The sequence below is a fragment of the Protopterus annectens genome, chromosome 9.part0 (assembly GCF_019279795.1).
Source record: "Protopterus annectens isolate FY-2018-M chromosome 9.part0, PAN1.0, whole genome shotgun sequence".
Classification (NCBI taxonomy): Eukaryota; Metazoa; Chordata; order Ceratodontiformes; family Protopteridae; genus Protopterus; species Protopterus annectens.
The window spans coordinates 209,141,806-209,156,914 of record NC_056743.1 but is presented as its reverse complement, the minus strand read 5'-3'; the positions used below and the strand labels follow the sequence as shown (position 1 = coordinate 209,156,914).

The 15,109-nt window shown below is 39.0% G+C and overlaps 1 protein-coding gene across 1 annotated transcript in view; it reads right to left on the bottom strand.

Annotated features, from left to right (window-relative positions):
• Positions 1-15,109, bottom strand: part of CD81 (CD81 molecule) — a 1,063,451-nt gene that overhangs the window by 672,128 nt on the left and 376,214 nt on the right. The gene's annotated exons all lie outside the window — the stretch shown is intronic.

Here is a 15,109-nt window from a genome sequence, read left to right as displayed (position 1 = left end):
AAAACTGTTTTCCTCTAGGTAATGAGGAAGGTTGAGTGCTGTAGTAATTAGTAGGCTATTTAGTGCTTACAAGTTCTGAACAAGTGCTGAGCACGAATAAGCAAATTCAAGTGCTAAAACTAAGAATCTGTATCTGGACTAAACTAGTTACAGGAGAGGGGGGGAAACAAGTGCAAATGCGGGATTTTAAATCAGAAAGTTGAGAGAGATGGAAAAACTGCCCAAATGGCCAATAACTACAATTTCTGGGCCAGAACCAGTCCTTATGTGGTAGATAGGTTACCTAGTGCTTACCACTCCCACTGATAAGCTAGAAGGCTTCCCTCCAACACAGAAAGCTTGGTGGGGGGGGGGGGGCTCAGAAGCTTACATACAGTCCTGGATACAGCAAAACTGAATCTGGACTACACTAGTTACAGGAAAGGTATTTTTTTTTACTTTTTTTTTTTTTTTAAAGATATATATATATATATATATATATATATATATATATATATATATATATACACACAGAAAAGTAGCTAAAACAGCAGTAAAAGCAATTCAAATGCAGTGCAAGCTAGCACACATGAGTATGTAGCAATGTTAGACCAAACAGTTTAAAAAATGCAATTAAATTAAAAATGACTTAAAAACAAGTGCAGGCGGAGTCTATTAGGTAGAATGAGGTAAAGAGATGGGACTGGGGGGAGTATCCGAGATCAAATCTACAGTGGGGGCGGGCAACTGCAAAAGCCTCCAAATTTAAACAACGAGACAGGAATAGGGAGGGTGGGTATGAGAAAACCAACACCTTCAGCAGAAATCTGAAAAACTATACAGTGAAGCAAAAATAACAGTGCACAACTCTGAAGTCAGCCAGCAATGATATAAAATTAGTCAAACAACAATTACCAGTACACAACTCTGAAGTGCCAGAAAAATATACTCAGCTCTGTATATCTCCAGATAGTTTAAAGAGCACTCTGTCAGGACACAGGAAGGCTCCAGCAATGATATGCAATGATACAAGGCCATGTCCAACCCAGAATTGATGGATATGCTCCACCTAAAAAAAAAAAATCCCTGAGAGCCACACACTCTAGGGATATAAACCTTACCACAACGATAAATAGGACGTGGTAGAGGGATAGATTCCTGACCCAGAGACTCCTCGTGCTTTGGAACAAGATTCCAATATACAACCGGCCCTCACTAGCACTCTTCAAGAGAAACCTTGACGGGTGGATGGGAAACAGAAAATTTACTCTGGGGATCACTGCAGTAGCTCTGCTGGACAGAGGTGCAGGGAACTAATCTAAGGGGGTGGCAAAAGCCAACACACTCTGGCTAGGCTTATAAATGCCCTTGGGCAGATAGCCTAGTACTTACCTATGAACCTATTAGCTGAACAATGAAATAATCGGCGGCTGCAGTTGTGCAGCAGATAGCGTTGCCGCCTCACAGCAATAGGTTCTCCAGTTCGATTCACGACTGGGGTGCCTTCTGTGTGGAGTCTGCATGTCCTCCCTGTGGTCACGTGGGTTTCCTCCGGGTGCTCCAGTTTCCTCCCACACTCTAAATTGGCCTTAGGTGTGAGTGTGTTTGTGTGCCTTCTGTAGAAGGTTGGGCGCCGGGCTGGTAACTCAACACTGTAAAACTCCACTGCCAATCATGAGCGGACAGATGATCCGCTGTGGCAACCCCTAACCAGGAAAAACCGAAAGAAGAAGTTGTTGAACATTGAAATAACACCTCATTGTATTTCAAAGTTTCCAACTCTTTAAATTGCATAACTTTTTGCATAACATACTTTCATACTTCTGTGCTTGAAGTGTCATTTCTAAGACTTTAAACTAGACTGGAAAAATGTTAACCGATTAAAAAAAAAAAACTAAAAAATTCTTAAAGTTATTTAAATCATATTCTGAAATAGTATGGTAAATACCAGAAGCTAAACTCAGTAATACATGTAAAAGTATTTGCATACCCATACAGAATATAGAAATAAAGCTAATTAAAGGTAGCAGGTCACAGTTCTGCATTAACTAATTATCCTAATTGCATAGATGCATTTTAAATATATTTAAATATATTTAACTTCTGAAAAAGACTGTGTGTGTGTGTAATCACTGATAAATATTCAACTGCAGTCAACACAAAGCTTAACTGATAAAGAACTATTTATAAGTAATTTTTCATGAAGTTTCTTTGAAGACATCATGAGGTGCCCATCATCAAAGCTGTACATTTGTACTGTCATTAAACCCCAGGGACTCCAATAAAACCAAGCTTGGTTTAACTAACTACAGATTTTGTTAAGAATGCATTATCAAATGTAGAAAACAGACCCTTGTCTCTCTTCTAGGAACTGTCAGCATGAACTGCTTGTTAAAAAAAATCTTAAATTATAAGCTGCAGGTGTGGGAGTTTTTTTTATTTTTTTTCTCTCTTTTCAAACTGATGGAAAAGGGATTTTTTTTCCCTTTTACACTGACCACTAGAATGCTACACAATTCAAAAAATGTAAAGTAAACCTGCCAGATTTAAAATAAATAAATAAATAAAGCATTTTGTGATACGGGTTGCAGGATATTTTTCTGAAGGGAGACCCACTGTCACTTGCTGTGTGACCTCCTGAAATCAGACTATTCTGAAGAAGACCACTTTATACACAGAAAATATTTTTTCCAGTAGTGGAAAATACAGATCCCCATAATGGTGGTTTCATCCACTGCACCTTCTTATATCATGTAATCAACTGTGAGACCATGGTAGAGGTTCAGAAGTTCTTCTAGGTTACATCCAAGCACTACTGAGAAGTACAAACAAGTCACTCACAGACTGCTGGTGGAATGTTAACAGTGTCCATCATGAAGTAGATTTTCCCCATATATCCCAAGTGAAAACTCAGAATCAACCACTCTGGTTTTCAAGGTTACCAAGCAAGTCCTATGCCTGATGTGTGTGGGAAGACTATTCCAGAAACGGCAGATATATTAGGTTTATTAATTGTGATATTATATGATGTTTCTGATGTGGCATTATAGGACTTAGGTCTCTAGAACAGATGTTTGCTTTATCACTAGTTATATTCAAATGAATCTGTTCAAACGGTAATGCATCTTTTATAGTATAAAAGGCTAAGCAGACAGGACCCCAAAAAGCTATACTAGATTGAGTAGAGGGTTAGGGCTTTTAGTCTATCAGAGTTGCTAAGTGTAGTACGACAGTAGACTTTTTTGCAGAGGAGATAATGAGGTCTCCTGAGCTGCTTTAGCTGCTTAGTGAGATACATGTAGAAAGGTGCATTATATATTCAGTGATGGGCCTATTAAGAGAAGAATATAAAAAGTGAGACTATAACTTCTTCTGATTTTTTTTGCATTAAGTTTAAAACCATGACTTTGGCATCAGTCATTAGTCTGCGTAAGACCTTCTCGAAGAATGTTGACATTGCTAGGGATCATCAGCAAACTTTGTCAGCCACAGTCCTTTAGTTTTAGCCTGCACTTCAGAGAAGTAAATTCCGAACAGTAGGGGTTCCAGAACCGATCTCTGTGGAACACTACTGGTTATGGGTCTGCTGGAGGAGGTGGAGCCCCCTATTTTGACCATATGAGTTCTATCAGTGAGCCAGTTTACAACCCACCTAACAACATGTGGGTCGATATTCAGCTGGGTGAGTTTATCAATGATGTCTGGGGAAATTTTCTTTTTCCTTTTGATTCATAGCTAATTAGTGTGATACCTCTCTTAAAATGCCATTCTAAGCCTAACCAATTTCCTTTCCAAAGGTGAGAACCAAACACTGTACCTGGTGTATGAGAGTCAAACACCTTAACCATCATACCAAGCCTAAATAACAACTGAGGCAGGAAAATGGGTAGACGCATTTGTGAGGACAAGATTTAGAAGATTAATGCCCGTATTGGGGAGGGGGACAATTTGGTCATGTCCACTGACATTTACAAAGTCTAGAAATCTCAGGCCATATTTGCTCTTACTAACCAGTTTAAACATGGATTGTTAAATTCACCCATAAGAATGTTATATACCTAGTTACATTTTCTGTTTAAGTTATGCTATCAGTGTGCTCTAAAAGGTTACTAGATGGTATTCTGTCAGTGGCTATCATGCTATAATTAACTTTACAGAATGTAATTAGGATTTCAAAGAATTCTAGATTTGTTTCACGTCAATCTGGCAAGTGACAGTAATCTACATTTGAATCACATGATTCTGACAAGTTACAGTGATTTAGATTTGTATTACGTGAATCTGGCCAGAGGCAGTGAGGTCACAAATAAATATGGTTACACTTCCGTAAGTGTCAGTGGAGCTGAACACATGATAGGCACTGCATCCTGGAACACAGGGAATGCCATCACTACACTGGACCAGATTCACAAATGATGATTGAAGTCTTTGAGGTTAAGGAAGGCCTCAAGTTCACTGACTTAATCATCCTGGCATGCAGCAATATTACCTTAACTTTACCCAAGACTGGAATTTGCCGAGCACGGATGTCCATTTGGTGAACTCTTCCTAAAAAAGGTACAATAAGACTACAGCAAAAGTTTTAACCAGTATGCAAAAACAAAGGGGTGCAGGATACATGCCAAATCTATATCTCACACTGCCAGCCCCGCTATCTGGAATTTTGTAAATAATTCTACATGATTTATACAGAAGTGTGTGTAAAGTACTGAGCTAAAATGTATCCACACCATGTCCTACTGAAAAAGAACGGGAATGCACCTGCACTATTGTGACTGTTTACATGTATATGTTTAATGGAAACTGGAACACAGGAGGTTAACTTGAAAACATTCAGAGAAAATAGTTGAAATTAAATTGTTTCATAACCAAGTAATAAAAGAGATGTTATCTCTCAGTTTCAGTGCAGTAGCAAATACAATGTCTAGAGCTAGAAGTTTTTGGTATTGTCTTGAAAGAGAAGTAATTACTAGGTTTAAGATGTAGAAGAAGTGTTTTATTGTTTTATGACTTACAGGATCTGCAAAGATCTGACAGATAAGATGCTAAAATCTGGTTAGTTTCAGACAAGAGGGGGTTTAGCTTGGGAACTGAAGTGAGGTGACAAAAAGTGATGTCATCCAAATGAACCCAGCAGTAATAGTTGACATTAATTTGAGAACTCTCTGAGAGAGAGAGAGAGAGAGAGAGAGAGAGAGAGAAAGTGCATTTTGTATCTTGTCTTGGACCTATAAACATCCACTCATCACTTCTGCCTGTGTGTTGTTCTGTAAGTAAGTTTTTAGGGGATAGCAACTTTTAGATTCAGATAGGAATATAGTGAAGTGTAGCTTAGATGTTTTCTTTATCTGAGACTGTCCTGCAATGTTGTTTTAAACATTTCCTGTGATTATAAACTCTGATGTAAGTAATTACTTACTGAGTATTGTCTTCTTCTTTTATTATTTATTATTAAATATATTTAAACCTTTTAATTGTGGCTGCTCTGTCTATAGATATTTAAGCTTCTGAGTACTTGCATATCTATTTGGTTTCACTGTACAGGCCACATATTAATTGGCTTGAAGTGGTGATCTACATATTAGGATTCAGTGGTGTGGATATTTAATTCCTGTAGCCTGTAAACAGTGGTCACTAAGGAAGGTGTTTGTACTCTCAATCAGCCACACAGTGAACATTCAGAGTTGCATATCACAATTGCTTTAGTTTTTTTTTTTTTTGTTTTTTTTTGTTAGTTAATCAGGGAGAGCAGGAGGCAAGCATGTCAGCAGAGAAGTATGGCAAGCTGACAAGGAGCCAGTTGGCTGACATGTGCCAGGCTACAAAACTGGTGCATGCCAACCTGAGTAAGGCAGAAATGATTGTAGCCTTGGGCACAGCTATATCTCAGACCAGCAATCAGAAGGACAATCAGGCTGGCTTTGAAGACGTACCACTCTCAGAAAATGGACAGTTCAACCTTTCCACAGAGGACTTAAAATCCGTCTGAAGTTAAAAAGACTTGAACTGAAAGCCAAGCATATGGAAATAGAAGCAGCAGAGAAACTATGATGTCTGGAAGCTAAGGAGAATGAGAGGCAGAGGCAACATGAAAACGAGATGCTGACTCTTCGCCAGGGTCATGGAGGTAATAGGGAAGGGAGTAACCAAACCCCAGAAGCAACAAAGGTCAGTAAATTTCTTCCACAATTTACAGAGGGGGATTATTTTGATAGTTTCATTCATAGCTTTAAAAGGGTATGTAAACAGTATAATGTTGACCAAGGGCTCTGGGTACTGTTCCTGACTTCTTAATCCATGGTAAAGCTGTAACCTATTTTTAAACTGTCTGATACTGATTGCTTAAATTATAATTTGTACTTCTGTAAATGTGAATTTGATTTGTATTGTGTGGAGCTTTTCTCCCCGGGCCTCTACTGAAAATGGACATATATCCAGCTAGACTAGCCCGGTCAACAAATGTAAAATAAAATAAAAAAATAAAATAAAATAATACTGTAAAAAAAAACTGTCTTTTAAAGTGCTTTAGGTTAATACCTGAAGATTACAGGCATAGGTTCCGTGAGCATAGATGCAAGGCAGTTGAAAGTGCGTGTGAATTTATTGCTGAACGAAGTACTTATTTTCATAGGTGGGTGTGTGGATGTGAGGTCACCACTTTTGAAGGGCTGGCAGATCTTCTGTTGAGGGAACAAGCCCTTAGCACTTTGCATGAGGACTTGAGAATCTGGTTAGCTGATAGACAACGCAATACTGCATATGAGTTGGGGAAGAAGGGAGACCTATACCTAGCAAGCAGGGCATCACTGCACAGGAAAGGGACACCCAATGTTGCTCATGGGTCTAAGGGAACCCATGGTGGGCAGCCCAGACTGCCCCAACAGAGTCTGCCAGTATCAGGGGAAGCCACTAGTCTAGGTAAATGTCCAGGACAAAGGGTTAAATGTTTTAAATGCAACCAGTAGGGCAATGTAGCATACAGATGTCGATGAAGGCAAGGTGGGGAACAAAAGGTGGGGGAGCCATAAGTGGGAATGACAAAATGCCAGCAGCAAGTTGTCTCAAAACAACAAGGGTACCAAACTACCACAAGAGGTTATATCCTATCTTAGTTTAAGGGAAAGAGGCCACTGCTAAGAGATAGACAGCCTCCGACCTAACCATTGTGAAGCCTGCAATGCTTAAAGAGGGGCATTACTTGCTTGGGCAGTCTATTCCAGTCAGAGCTTTAGGAGGGACCCTATTCCACATACCTTTGGTTAGGGTTCACCTTGACTGGGAGGGTGGAAAATGAAGGAAGCAAGTAGGTGTGTTTGAGGATATCACTACAGATGTGCTGATAGGGAATGATTTTGATAATGCAGTACCTTGTGTGCATGCAGTTACACATGGTCAGGCTTGGAAACAAGCATGTGGGTCTGGTAACCCAGGGGAGAACCAGACAGACAACACACTTGCAGCCAGGACTGGTGAGGTGGTTACGTCAGGAAAGGAGCTACCCAGTAGCAGTGAGACTGAAGGTGATCCACAGCTGCTTGTGGGTACTTATGTTCCTTTTGGGCAGAGTAACTGCAAGGGCATAGGTGAGTAGAAGTACCCAGGCTGACAGTGAGGCACCACTGTCAGAGGATGCCAGAATTTCTGTGGAAGGGGGGAGCTGGGAAGGGAGACTAAGACAGAGTTGAGACAGGCTCAGCTCTCACACCCTACATTACTAGGCCTGAGGGAGGTAGCCAGGGAGGCACCTGATTCTCAAGGGAAAGGGGAATCTCACCAAGGCAACACTGAGATACAGGCTGTATTTATATAGCATATATTATGGACAGAAGTAAGTCAAAAACAAAAAAAGATAGCAAGATGCACAAGACCCAGGATAAAAAAAAGTGCCCAATCCTGGTAGGCACACTGGTGCCAGGACTGGAAAAAATGACAGTGTAGCATCCTCAAAATATGGGAACATTCCTACAGTTGGGTCAAGCGAGGCCCATGGGGAGGATGGCCTCACTGTTGTAGAAGGAAGTAGAAGTCCACAAAAATCTCAAAAATTGACTGGCCAAAGAAGAGCCATAAAGATGACAGAGTGGACTAGTGAAGATGAGAAAGAAATTATGTATTGTTACTATTATGTAAAAAGCCCAGAATTTCCAGATGCAAGATATACAAAGTGAAATTAGAGGAAAGAAAAATACTTCTGCAGGAAAAACTGTCAGAAGCTTCAAATAAAAATTTGCATTCATTAATACAATTAATTAAAACAGATTACTGAAAAACAGTATATAGATCAAAAAACGATCTGTTTGGAAAAAGACGCATCTGAGGAAGTGCGAAAATGTAAACAATAAAACATACAGATATTTGAAAAATATAAAAAAGAAATATGGACATGGGAAAGAAAGAGAGATTTGATATGGTGCAATATTTATACAAAAGAGAAAGCCAAGTTAACTAATACAGAGAAGGCAGTCAAAAAGATATTCAAAGAAAACTACAGGCAAAGGCATCTAGATATGGAAAATTTCACAATAAAAAAATAATATCACAAAGATGTAATGTGGAAAAGAAGATTAGTAAAGTAGAAGTTAAAGAAATAGAAGTTAATGTTATGGAGTGCCTGTGAAGTGAAGGATTTAATGTAGAAGGTATAACACAAACTACACCACAGCATGATGGAGTGAGTCCCCAGAATAAGTAAAAGCAAGATCATCAGGAGACATGTGAAGAAGAAATATGGACATGGGAAAGGAAAAGAGATTTAATACGGTGTAATATTTATGCAAAGGAGAAAGCAAAACTAACCAATACAAAAAGCAACGCCAAAGATATTTGAAGAGAAATACAGGCAAATGAATCTGGATATGGAAAACTTTATAATACAAAAAATAAGCAGACTAAGAGGAAAAGTAGAAAAAGGGATTAGTAATGGAGAAGTCAAAGAAGTAGAAATTGAGGTTATGGAGTAGCTGCAAAGAGAAGGATTCAGTGTAGAAAATCAAGTGGCAGAAAGCACCACAACAGGAAAGAGCAATGGATATCCAAATTAAGGGGAAACCAGTGGAACAGGAAGCAATTGGTCAGGTGCCATATCAAGATATTTTGGAACCTAAAACAGGAAACCAGTATAAACGTTCACTTGAACCTAGACAGCAAGGGAAGGAACAGGAAACTGTGGAAACTCTGATGCAGTGAATGTTGAGGAGTGATAGGCCAGTGAGTTCCCATATGGCAACAGATAACACAGGATGAAATTGAAGAGAATGTGCTACAGGAAGATGCTATAGAACTTTCTATAGAATGTCTGCAGGAAATAGAAAACAAGGGGTGTGCCCTCAGTATGGAAGAAAATGAGCTACGAGAATAGTTGCTTGATTTAATGGACATGGATAAATATATTACAATCAATGAGAGAAATAGACTGCAGAAGGTCAATAAAACCCAAAAAGTAAAAAGTCTGATAAAACAAACGAATGCAGTAATTAGGACTGTCCATAGAGATCCATGTGATATACAGAAGTAAACAGGATATACTACTGTGCTGCTAAATTAATAACTGATAAAGTTCTACCACAAGATCACATGGTAGTTAGGGAAAGTAAGGGGAGAAATTGAATACCATCATGGACGTATCAAATAGAGAAAACCATAAAGCAATTAAGACACAAAGAGTCACTGTTAGAAGATTATAGAAGAGGGAATAGATCAACAAAAATGCTAAGAAAGATAGATGTGATTAAAGTAATGTACAATATTAGAACAAACCAGGATCTATCATGCACTATCGCAAATAAACTAAAAATTTCAGCACAGGTGGAAAAACCTTAGAAGATACACAGATAAATATAAGAGAAAAGCACAAAATAAGCAACGTATTGATGACCCAAAAAAGTTTTACAGACAACTGGGAAATAAGGTAAAAAGAATTGAAAGACTGCCAAAAAAGAGGAAGTAGATACATTTTGGAGAAATATCTATGAAGATCCTGTGGAACATAAAGATGCTAAATGGATAGAAAGTAAAAGAAAGAAAAAGAAGTTTAAAGGTACAGGATATGAAATGGGATGAAATAACAGCCAGAGAGATTGAAACAAAGTTAAGAAAAGCCTCCAACTGTAAAAACCCCAGGTCCAGATGCAGTACCTAACTTTTGGTTAAAAGCATTAACATCTTTGCATGAGGATTTAGCCATGTGTAAGAACTATTTATATGTGCACCCCAAACAGAGACCACACTGGATAACAACAGGCAAAATAATGCTCTTACTTAACAGTGAACCTGCAAGCTACCCTAAAAATTACAGACTAATAACTTGCCTTCCGACAACGTATAAATTATACATGGGAATTGATGCTGACAGAGTTTATAGTCATTTAGAAGAAAACTCAATTATGGCAGTAGAACAAAGGTGCAACAAAAGAAAGTCATATAGAACAAAGGATTATTTGTTGTTAAATAAAGTTATAGTGGAGAACTGTAAAAAGGGGAAGAATCCAAATATGGCATGGATTGACTACAAAAAAGCATTTGAGAGTATCCCACATTCACAGATAAAAGAGTGCTTAAAAATGTATAAGATACACTCTACACTGACTACATTACAGTAACCATGAAACAGTGGCAGACCACTTTGCAATCAAGTCATGATAAAGGAGAGATTATTATCCCAGGGATAAAAATTCAATGGGGGATATTCCAGGGTGGCTCTCTGTCACTGTTGCTATTCTGCCTTGCCATTAATCCATTAAGCTGTTTACTTAACAGTTAGGCCATGGCTACAATTTGGCTCCTAGAAAACAACAAAGTCTAATGACTTCATCTTCTCTCTGTCGATGATTTCAAACTGTATAGCTCATCAGATGAGGAACTGAAAGCACAGCTGCAGGTTGTCAAACCTTTTTCAGATGATATTAGAATGTCATTTGGTCTTAATAAATGTGCAAAAGCAACCTTTAAAGCAAGAAAACTGCAACACCAGGAAAACATCAGTTTGAGACAAGAATGTGATATAAAAGAACTTGAGCAAGAGGGTGTGTATGTATATATATATATATATATATATATATATATATATATATATATATATATATATATATTTGGGAAGTGATGAAGGATCAACAATAAAACATGAAGAAATTTGAATAAAAGTTAGTAAGGAATACTTTAGAAGACTTAAATTAATCCTGCGAACAGCATTGACATCTAGGAACAAGATCCAAGCTATAAATCAGTTTTCACTTCCTGTCCTAATGTACAGTTTTGGAGTGATTGACTGGCCCCAAAAAGTGTTGGATAGATTACATACTAAACAAGAAGGATGCTTCATGCTCACCAAATGATTTATAAAAATCAGTAATAACCAAGATTACATATTCCCCATTCCGAAGGAAGGATGGGCCTCCTTGAAATTGATTACATGTATAGATCTGCAATCAAATGCCACGGTGGTATGGCGGTAGCGTTGTTACCTCATAGCAAGAGGTTCTCCCGTTTGATTCTCGGCTTGGCAGGGCCTTCTGTGTGGAGTCTGCATGTCCTCCCCAGTTGGGTAGCGTTCGAAAGACATGCGTGCGTAAATGGGTGTGCCTTCATTGAAGATTGGGCATCGAGCTGGCACCTCGGCGTTTCATAAAAATCTACTGCCAATCATTAGCGGACCGGAGTTCCTCTGTGGCGACCCCTTACCACGAAAAAGCTGAAAGACAAACAACAACACAGATCTGCAATCATGAGACTCCACACATATCTGCTGACCTCACAGGATCCAAATGTAGTGAACGTTTTGAAACATGAGGAGAATAAATCTAAGATGACGTCTCTGCTTAACTTAGCAGAAGCATATCGACGTCAACCAGGAATGGAAATTAAACCAGAAATAGATAAAAAACAGGCAGCAACTGAATGTGCCAAAAAACAAAAGAAAGAATATAAGGTGAAGGACCAGATGAGAAAGCAAGAAATGTGGAAAAAACATATATATAGCTGCAAGTATAGAAAACTTCTGGAAGACCCTCATGTTGATTGGGAACTAACACAGGATTGGTTAAGGAGAGGCAAATTCAAACCAAGAAATTAAAGGTTAATATTGGCTGCCCAAGACAGTAGGCTAAGTACACGCTGGTTTACAAAGTCCATTGAACATGTGGGAGAAACAGACAAATGCAGGATTTGTCAAACCGAATTGGAAACAGTCACACACCTTGTTGCTGGTTGCGACACACTAATGGCAGAAGGACTGTATACCAAAAGGCATAATAATGTGGCGAGACTGTTGCACTGGGGATTGTGCAGACATTGTTCTATCAAAGTAGCTGATAAACACTGGAAACATGAGCCACAAACCATCAGAGAAAATGATGAAGTTTATATCACATGGGATCACCCATTACCAACAGTTCAAAAGATAGATGCTAGAAAACCAGATATAGTGGTCCAAGAAAAGAAGACAAAAGTAGCATTGATCACTGAAATTGCCACAGCCAGTGACTACAGTGTCTTGCGTACAGACAGACACAAAGTCATAAAATATCAGGATCTGCAGGCAGAAACAAGAGCAATGTGGTAGAAAACTACCCAGACAATTCCAATAGTAGTAGGAGCAATGGATCTTATAAAAAAGAACTTACAGTTGTATTTAGATATGTTACCAATACATGTAAACTCCATACGAACTGCAGGAGGAGTCATTACTGGGCACATTGTAGGTGCTAAGAAAAGCACTATTTGCTGACATCAAAGACTGAAACAATACAAATTTCATGAACTTTAATCATACTTTGACTTAGGAATGGGATCCATTCCCGTCATGGTATTAGAAACCCAAAAGACGTGGAGAAATTAAAAAAGGACAAAGGGTTACTGTATAGAGAGCGGACCCCGGAGGGAGGGCTAGGGGGTGACAGAATACACCAGTTGCTAGTGCCTATAGCCTACCATCTGGCAATCCTAGCCATAAGCCCATGATAGTCCCTTTGCAGGTCATATGGGCATAAAGTGTACCAAGAGAAGAAGTATTATGCAGAACTTTTATTGGGATGGGATTTCTAGAGATGTAAAAGGGTACTTCAGGACCTGTGAGCAGTGCCAAAAGGTAGGCAAGGCAGGAGACAAGGTGAAAGCTCCTTTTATGACTTTGCCTGTGATTCAAGAGCCATTTCAGAGGGTAGTTATGGATATTGTGGGGCCTCTGAGTACCCCAAGTTCCACAAGGAAGAATTATATCTTAGTGGAAGTAGATTATGCCACCAGATATCCTGACACAGTGGGACTGTCCTCTATTGAGGCAGAAAAGGTGGCAAATGCTTTATTAGAGATTTTCAGCAGGCTAGGTTTTCCAAAAGAAATACTGACCGACAGAGGTGCCAATTTCACGTCAGACCTGCTGACTTGTCTGTGGAAGTACTGTGGGGTGAGGCACCTAAAGACCACCCCCTACCATTCCCAGACTAATGGTCTTGTTGAGAGGTTAAACTGTTCACTCAAGACCATGCTACAGGCATTTGCAGACCAGTTCAAGAGGGTGTGGGAGAATTATTTGCCCAATCTGTTGTTAGCTTACAGACAGGTTCCCCAGGAATCCACAGGTTTTTCACCCTTTGAGTTGTTGTATGGGCATAGGGTGAGGGGGACCTCTAGATTTTACACGTGATTAGTGGAAGGGTGAGTATGAACCCCACAAGGAATATGTTGTTGCATATGTCCTAAACCTCAAGACAAGACTCAGGGAACACATGGGCTTGGCCCAGGAGAACCTGGCAGAAGCCCAACAGCAAAAAAAAAGGTCTGGTATGACAGGAATGCTCAAGCTACACAATATGCTGTGGGGCAGCAGGTTATATTTCTGCTGTATTTAATGGTTTTGATTGTTTCACCAAACATATTTAGTTGGCCTACATTTCATCGAACACCACAACCATTATGTAGTAAAACCGAGAATGTTGCTCATAACTGAAACTCTACACATTACCTTACCAAAAACCCTTTCCTTAACAGGACCACTAATCACACAAATTGTCTGACTTTTTTTTTTTGAGCAATCACAAAAACAGAGTATCTGTTTTCTATTTAGGATCAATATAGTTTTGATTTTTTTCTCTCACTGTCATTGGATAAACAGTTTCTGAGTTGACTCCAGTCAAGAATGCAGCCGTCTTCCAATGGGACCTGATCATTATGACTGACAAACATTTGCTTCTCTCTCTTACATTATCCTTGTCTGTTGTCACAAGTTTCTCTATTGCAGGACAGTCCGTTAGCCATCACTTACTTACATAGAACGATCTTTGACTTCTTGGTTCATATATTTAAAGAGCTTTTAGATTTTCACCTGCTTTTTATTTTCTTCTTTGGCTGGTACTGTAGGTCTCACTGAATTAGTCCACTTACTTTATGGCCCTTTTTCGTGGTAGGTCAGAAGACCAGTGAATGACTACTGTACAGTATTTATATGCAGTGACTGCACAGAATTCTGCCATGTCCATATGGGAGATCACTTTAAAACTTTACAGGTTCAATACACATGCTCAGGACAGAAAAGGGAAAGACGTAACCAAGCAGCTAGTAAACACTAAATGCATTTGCTATCATGAAGCTAGAAAAAAAGCCCTGCTTGTTTGACCTGTGCAGACAATGTCAGAATCATTAACATTTCCTGCTAGGATTTTAATAATGGATAGTAATCAACAATTCATCTGAAGTGATTTACAATCACTTTGGAAATGCACATTAAGTGCAGAATAGCAGATTTACTTGTGGTCAAGTCTTGCTGAAGGCAACTACATTTTCAAAACTTCCTGCTAGATTTTCAACCAAGGATACAGTCAAATTTCATTGTCAGTCCACATGCAGGCACTTTGATCCATTTCTTGTCAGCTAACTTCCTGCTAAGCACCTGTACATCAATGAAACCTAGGCAATAAAATCTTGGATACACATTAGGTACAACTACAGAATTTAGCATTCTAACCAATGCCGCTTAATCCAGTCCATCACTATCAGTGTTTTGAACTGAAATCTCACTTCTTAGAGATGAGCTTCTTATATTATTCCTCTTAATCAACAAACATGCTGCTGTTCTGGTACAAGCTTCCCTCCTTGACTCCTTTTCTTTTATGTTGTTGTTCACTACTCAACATCTTTC